The following is an 8,041-nucleotide window of genomic DNA, read 5'->3' on the forward strand; positions in this document are numbered from 1 at the left end:
ACCTTTCTGCTTTACAATTCTCCTAAGACATAGGAGAATTCACATTTCAATTGCCATTGAGTTACACACTAAAGTTTCAAGATGCAGGTAAGGGTGAAATCTCATAAACTCTTTCAAGCAAGAAAATTTTTTTAAAAACTATCAGGTGATGAAAAATAAAGCTGCTACCATATGTCCAGATTTTGCTGAATTAATTAGCAAATCATAGCAAACTTTGATCCAGTCACCTGCAATGAAAGATAATTTAAAATTGACCCAATTCTATGTAAAATAATAGTTCTTTCCACCGCACTCCCCCACCGCACCCCCCACCCCCCACCCCCTCACCCCCCCCCACCCACCCCCACCCCCGCCCAGGGGTGGATCATTCTTTTACCAAAATTCTGATTCAAAAGCTAACAATCCTGCAATGTTTTGTTTTTGTTGAAAATTTTTTTCTACAGTTTTGCCTTTCCTTAAAAATAATATACACAAACTCCTAAATATTTACCAGATGATTCAGATCTGCAGGGTTTCCAGCCAAATTTCAAAAGTTTTATGAAATCACTTATTGGATATATTTCTAATAATCTAGCCGATGAAAATGTAACTGGGGAGGATTTTTCCACTTTCTTCACATGACCTTTAGGTCACGAGCCTCTGTGTGTCCATATGAAACTCATACCCTGCAATCCTGACTGTCCTTGTTCAGTTCAGAAGCAGTTGTTACCAGCAGATAAATATACAAAAAAAATGTTTATTCTCTGGGAACATCTATTTCCAATGAAGAGACCATGTGTTCTGGCTTCAGTTACAAACTTATTTTCCCAGCCTCCACCTACTCATATCTCAACTATCTGCCCTCTTAACAAAATATCTTCCCAAAATCAATTTTAATTTAGTTTTTCTACATTAGCAATTTTCAACTCACGTTCCATAGACCCAGGTGTCAAACCTGCCTCAATCAGAGTAGCTCCACTTTTATTTTTCTTTAATCTTTATAATTTTATTTGAATTAGTCTTTTAAACATGGGAGGGATCATACTCTTCAGTAATTATAATCCTAAATAAAGAAGTCAATGTCATTATTTCAGTTACTAGAAATACTGTTATAGTCCCATTTTAAAATCTTTCAGAAGAACTGTATGCCTCTGAGAAAATTTAAAGAAGAAACAGGGAGGCTAGACCTCCATATCCTGTCCCAGTTGCCTTGAGGCTCTGACTGCCAAAAATCTACGGCTTCCCCATGGGAGGGCCACATGCACATGCAGCCAAGGAAGGTCACATTCCATCAGACTCCACAGGAAGAAAATGATCCACAGGGGTGTGAAACCAGGCCAAGCATTTACTACAAACCAAAATTCATCTATAAAGCAGCGACCCAGTTAGTGAAGAGTTATTATCCTTATTCTACCACACTATTATCTTTGTGTTTCTATGTGGGTCACAGCAAGAAATATCCACAGAGAATTTGCCAGGGAAAATGTGGAAGTTACAATTGGGGATGTTGGCCCCACTTTCCCACTCACGTTGTCATATGAAGAGAAAGGTGGGACCACAGAGAGTAGCAAACCACTTCTGCCCAGATTGTGGAATTTCACAGACAAGAAAATATTTTTAAAGAATTAGGAAACTGATAGTTGTGAATTTTTCCTTTACTAAGTGAATATGTGCTTAAAGTGATAACTCTCATCTATTAACATCATTTTGTAAAAGGGCAGTTTAACGCCAAAAAGTAGGAAGATTATAACCTCAGAAAAGAAGGGCATTCCTTTCCTGAATAGGTCAGTTGGCCCTCTTATACTGACATCACAACAAAGGCAGCCACCCTGCCTCCTACTTTGGATTTAATGTGTTTTTGTTTGTTCCACTTTAAACCAGTGAAAAGTACTTCAAGGCAATTCCTGTCAACATACTGGGTTCAGGAATGAGACCAGAGGATGTGATGCAGGCTCTCAAAGCAACCTGGGCCTGAGGTGGCTAGCCCTGAGCTCAGCAGACTGAGTAAATTGGGTAAATTCCTGTGGGATAACTCTAGTAGTAAATTAAGGTGATCCGACAGAAAACCAAGTGCATCGTGACATTTTATGAGCTTTGCGGTACTCTGCCCAGCTTGGCAAGAGGGACGGTGGGGCCAGGAGTACACGCACTCCTCCACGTAACCGGTCAGCTTTCCAAGCTTGGTGATCCTTTTCCAGCAGATGGCAGAACACCCACATTGAAAACGCCAAAATCACCCAAGGTTTCTGCTTCTCTTTTGGTCCTTTGTGTTATTTCTTTAAAAGTCAGCCATGTGTTAAAATAAATTTTGCAAATAAAAATCGCCACCCACATTCCATCCTCTAGTCCTGTTTACACAGTACTTTGGTCTTCGTGGAGAGGATGAAATTCTTTGCAAAGAGGACCACAAAGTAAAGAAATCCTGAACAATAAACTGCAAAGAACAGAATCAACATCTTCTAGCTGTTAGAGACCCTAGCAAATAACTCATGCATTTTTTTTTTCGATTTCTAAACCAAATCAAAGCTTTCATTAATCTTCATCACACGCACATAGAAAGGTATAATCATGGATTGCCCTTTCTAAAGAAGCTCATGGATTTTACTTGCCTCTTTCCAAGGAGAGAAGTCACATAATACCCAACGTTACAGAGTGGATCAGAACAACAACCAAGAAAACCAACCAGGTGTCTCTCTACTGGAGTGTGTTTTCACAAAGGAAAAATCATGTTTCAAGCTGAAAAAGTATTTTCCAAAACACACTCTGATTGACTATTTCAGGCACAATAGTAAGTAAGTAAGCAGGTCGTGTGCTTTCTAGGATTCAAAGAATATTGGCATGTGGTGCTCCATTTTTATCTTGAACAGGAGAGTTAAAGGGAAAACACTCCACACAGCAACAAAATCCACACCACAAAGGCCTTTTCAGCAGCAGCTGCAGCTGCAGCTCACAGGTCAAATCTATGATCATGAATTTTACAGACAATTTTCAAGACTCGTTTGACCTGCAAAAGTATAAGTAATTGGGCTTCCCAAGAAATCTGCAACAACCATATCCACACTAACACCCTCCCTTCTAGGCAATTTCCACTCATAAATGGGATCCAGGAATAAATGCCCTAGAAACATTTTTTCAGTAACCCAAATTTTATTGTCAAATCACGCTCCTTCTCCATGCTCCCCTCTTTTTTTTTTTCCATTGTTAATCTGGTCCTGACCCGACCCCCAAACAATTATCCAGTGCTTCCAAGGGTGCCTCATGTTCTGTGCTTTCCTGGATGCTATCTGCCATACAACATAGAATGTTAGAGCAAGAAAGGGCCCGACAGAGGATTTAATACAGCTTCTTCTACAGATGAGGAAACCTGGGTTCTGAAAAATAAACTCTCCGTGGCCACAACCTGACAGTGCCAGAGTTATGACTCTACCCCTAGTATCCTCATCCCTCTAGTATCCTCATCCCTCTAGGTCAGTGGTTCTCAACCTTCTGGCCCTTTAAATACAGTTCCTCATGTTGTGACCCAACCATAAAATTATTTTCGTTGCTACTTCATAACTGTAATGTTGCTACTGTTATGAATCCTAATGTAAATATCTGATATAAAGGATGGTCTTAGGTGACCCCTGTGAAAGGGTCGTTCGACCACCAAAGGGGTCGCGACCCACAGGTTGAGAACCGCTGCTCTAGGTCTTGTCAGACTGTTCATTTTCACCAGACAATAAGTGTGGGGCCAAAGTATCTGACTTCATTATTACTTCTCTCAGAAAATGGATCTTTAATGAACAAGGGGTTTGGGTTTAGAAATTTCAGAAAAGACTGGTTGGAGCAGACACAATTTTGAGCAGTGGGTACTTTCCATGTCCTCAAATCACATTCTGCATATAAATAAACTACTCTTTGCAAACATAAACGTGGAGGACTGAGCTGTGGTGACCTGTCCTTGGCAACTATAAAAAACATAAGCCACATGAGAGCAGGGTTTCTGTTTTATTCACATCTATATCCCAGCTTTTTGAAGCTGGCACTGACCACAGTTCAACAATAAATATCTGTTAGATGAACAAAATGAAGGAAGGAAGTATCCCTCTTCCCTTCTCTTTATAGTCCATCTCTACCCTCTTTTTTCTCCCTGCTGTAGTAAAGTCGAGTTCCTTTAATCAATAGTCTGTTTTTAGGTAATACCTATCAATCATTTATATTTTAGTAGCCTATAAGCCACTGCGTGGAGTGTTTGAAATTTCTCTTTTATCTCTTTAAGAAAAAGCTTTGCTGGCCCAGTCTCAGTCAACAATGGAAGGCCCTGTGGCCAAGCCCTGTCCATCTTCCTCTCCAAGTGAATGCCCAAGCTTTAAATTATTTGGAAGAATGGCAAATTATTCATAGGGACAACCCCTTTCCCCAGTGACCTCCTGACTCCTTCCTGGGGCTCTCCTCAGCTTTCACATCTTTGCAAAATAATCTAAAACCCTATCTTCTTGCTATCTCTATTTTCCTTTCTCGGGTGTCAAAACCTAGAAGACAGGCTGCTGTTGTGTATTTACATTCAGCTGCACTGTTCAATAAATGCCAGCCTGGGCATTTCCCACACCGCATTCTGGGAAGACAGAACACCTCTCCGTACTGAGACCACGAGGAGCCCATCCTCACCTTCTTACACACTAGGGGGTGCTGTTGTTATATCGAGACCCAAGGAGTTTAGTGACATGAAGAAAAGGGAAGTGGTAGCTTTCAGGGCCCTGGAAGACTTTTCTCGCTGGCCTCTGCACAGTTTCTCAGAATCAAAGACCATCACACCTCATCGAGCTGCACAATTTCAAGGTGAAGCTTACACACGATGCAATAAAAAGGGAGGGCTGGTGAACTCCTATTGTAAGACTCTTTTAGGTCCACAGGCTTACATAATAGTACTTATGACGACTGCTGGACATGATAATTAATCTCCACTCACCACCGGAAAAGAAAAATTCTGTTTAGACAACCAACTGGCAAACACTGTTGGGCAAAACTAGATATATCAAAAGCAACTAGAACAGCCGGGAAACACTTGAGTTAGACCCTGCTTTTCATAATCATCTTTCCTGGTATGTGATGTCTAAGACTTTGGGAATGAAAGCTTCATACACAAACAAATGAATATCAGCCTCTCTCAGCCTCCAGCCTGGACTGCACAAAGCTTGCAGGCTGCCAGAGAGGCCTCCCAGGCCTCTGTTAACTCTTTCCTTGAATGACTGGTGGACCTGAACTGCAGGAAAAGCTCTCATGCAGCAGAAGGCCTTTTCAAATTTCTAAACAAGTCATGACAAAGAAAGGATTTTGTTGGGTTTGTGGGCTTTTAAAAGATAAATTGAGAAAAATGTGTATTTTTTAAAAAGTTCTCTGAATGAAACTCTCACTTAACAGTATGAACATTTAACATTCCCACACACAGAAGAATGGATCTGCACCAAGGGAAATAACGCTGGTATTAATCCAAGTAGAAACAATGCCGCTGGCCCTCCTCCCCACCACAAGCTCGGGTGTCAGGCCCTTTGTTAGTGTGATCCGGGTACTCCACACAAATGCTAATGAGCAGCAACTCACTAATGCTAATGATTAGGATTCTCTTCGGCTTCAAAAGCCACCCAGCCAAGCTAGAAACTTGAAGAATTCCAAATGGTTCAAGAGGGACTCAGCCAGCCAGAGGTGCCATGTGAGGGAACATTTTACACAGAATGGTTTCCATTTTGCTCTAACTCCCATCAATAAAAGGAACAGAATCTCAATTATAGTACATCAAACTTTCAAATAAAATGCAAGGAATTTCCAGTCCCAGCTTTGTTGCAACAACTAGCTTGACATTTCCACATATACCATACTTAATAGAGTACTGGGTAAACTTTTTGAAAGTGGTTGTTAACCTAATTTCTGCCCTCACATACCTAAAAGATACACTCCCATCAGTTACCAAGGCTGACTGACTACAGCGGCATGACTTAATTGGGGCCCCAAGGGAGCTGATCAGAAAGAGGACATTGGAGGATGTGATGTGGGATGTAGTTTGAAAATGCAACTCTGGTGCTCGCTTCGGCAGCACATATACTAAAATTGGAACGATACAGAGAATATTAGCATGGTCCCTGTGCAAGGATGACACTCAAATTCGTGAAGCGTTCCATATTTAAAAAAAAGAAAGAAAGAAAGAAAGAAAGAAAGAAAGAAAGAAAGAAAGAAAGAAAGAAAGAAAGAAAGAAAGAAAGAAAAGAAAATGCAACTCTGAAAAGCTCCCCCCCACCTCCCCAGGGGCACTCTGCTCAACCTCATTGGAAATCACTAAGGTTACATGGTATTATGCCAAAGACAATACAGAGGTAGGTAACACCAATATTTCATGATTTAAGGTATTGATAGTGAGTGAGCCTTTCTAGTCCCAACACCCTGAAGTGTCAGTCTTTAAAATGAAAAACAAAAAGATAAAGCCTTGGACCTGTTACTATCCAAAACCTTCACATGTAAAATGCAATAGCAACTGGTTTGAAAAGTAATAGCAGTAACAAGCTTTGATTTAACATTATTAGCTACATTTTTAAAATATTTTTTAGTCATTCCTGTGATTTCCTAATCCAAACAGTGAAAATGAAGTCTTGCCTCCTTAGTAAATTCAGCAGTGATATCAACCATGTTTACCCAGTATGTTCACCTGAAAAGATTAAAATATCCTTGCCTTGACACCACTCCAATGGACTGTCATTTTTAATTGAATTGGGGGGGATCTAGGCATCATACTTTTGAAACTCCTCAAGTATACAGCCAGGTTTGAGTACCACTGACTGGTGTTTCCAGGCCCCCCCTCTGAACATCACTAACTGCCTTCTTTGAACTTCCCCATATCTGAATTTCATGCTGCAAAATAAAGTTAATCAAGAGACCTCCCAGCTGAATAGAGTGAAAATAAGACTATATTCATAAAAAAAAAAAATCTTTGAGATAATGAGGGGAAAGTGGGAAGTGGGTACTTTTATCTTGATATTTGAAACCAATTGTTGGCACTGCTAACAGTGAAGCCACAAGATGTTGACGAGATGGTGAGATGAGATAGCAAATATGTAGCAAATCTGTAATCTATAGATTTCTATGTTTTATATCTCTCGCCAAAGAATTTACTGTATTACAGAATTTAGCATTAAATTCAAATAAAGATGCAGTAGAAGGACAGAGCAAAGAAAGGAATGTGAGAAGCTTACATCATGAAAACTCTAAACTCAGATCCAGTTGATAGTGAAAGAGAGATCCAAATCCCTGTTCCTGTGGTACGAACATAACAAAGTCACCTGGGGAAGAAGAAATCAATGCATGCCTCTCCTTTGCTTTCCACCCCCTCTCACATCTCCTTGCCATTCAGATCCCCTCTGCCCCGAGCAGTAGAGAGTAGTCAGCCCCTCGTGCTGACAGAGGTTAAAGGGACACAGACCCCCACATCACTGAGCACCAAATCAGACCTGGGGAGTAAGAATCAACAGACTGAACAATAGAAATTAGAACTAGCTGAGCCCCAACTTGGCTTAAGAAGAGGCCAAGTAGCACCCCTCATATACACAAGCTCTGAACTAGCAAGTGTCAATTTCTCAGAAAACACAAGAATCATAGACCCGCTTGGCCGGCAGAAGATGGCACATCTCCACTAACCCACACCTGCAGCATCACCATGAAACACCTTACATAATCAAAGATATGCAGTAAGGTGACATGCATGGACCTGTGTTGGAATTTCACACAGGCAAAAGTTTCTAACTCCTTCCAAATATATTTTTAATGACCTAATTTGGTCAGGATTTTGGTGATACAGCTTAGCAACCAGCACAAAGTAAATTCCCTATCCCTTCCTGCAATGTACCCACAAGCCCTGTTTTGACTCTTTTCTCAACCCTTCCTAGTCAGAGCAAGCCCTGGGTTTTCAGTTTCCTAAACAGGACTAGGGTCACCACAGTGGTTCTTCATGTAGTCACCTAAAATTTTTGCTTCTGGAATACTGAAGCAGGCTTCTAATAGCCACCATTCATTAAGCACACACTGTGTTCTAGGCTCT

The 8,041-nt window shown here is 40.8% G+C and overlaps 1 non-coding gene across 1 annotated transcript; it reads left to right on the forward strand.

Annotated features, from left to right (window-relative positions):
• Positions 1-6,033: 6,033 nt before the first annotated feature.
• Positions 6,034-6,140, forward strand: LOC118661199. Its single transcript, XR_004969195.1, has one exon. It is a non-coding gene; the product is annotated as a U6 spliceosomal RNA (small nuclear RNA).
• The last annotated feature ends 1,901 nt before the right edge of the window (positions 6,141-8,041 follow it).

The sequence above is a fragment of the Myotis myotis genome, unplaced genomic scaffold (assembly GCF_014108235.1).
Source record: "Myotis myotis isolate mMyoMyo1 unplaced genomic scaffold, mMyoMyo1.p scaffold_m19_p_1, whole genome shotgun sequence".
Lineage (NCBI taxonomy): Eukaryota > Metazoa > Chordata > Mammalia > Chiroptera > Vespertilionidae > Myotis > Myotis myotis.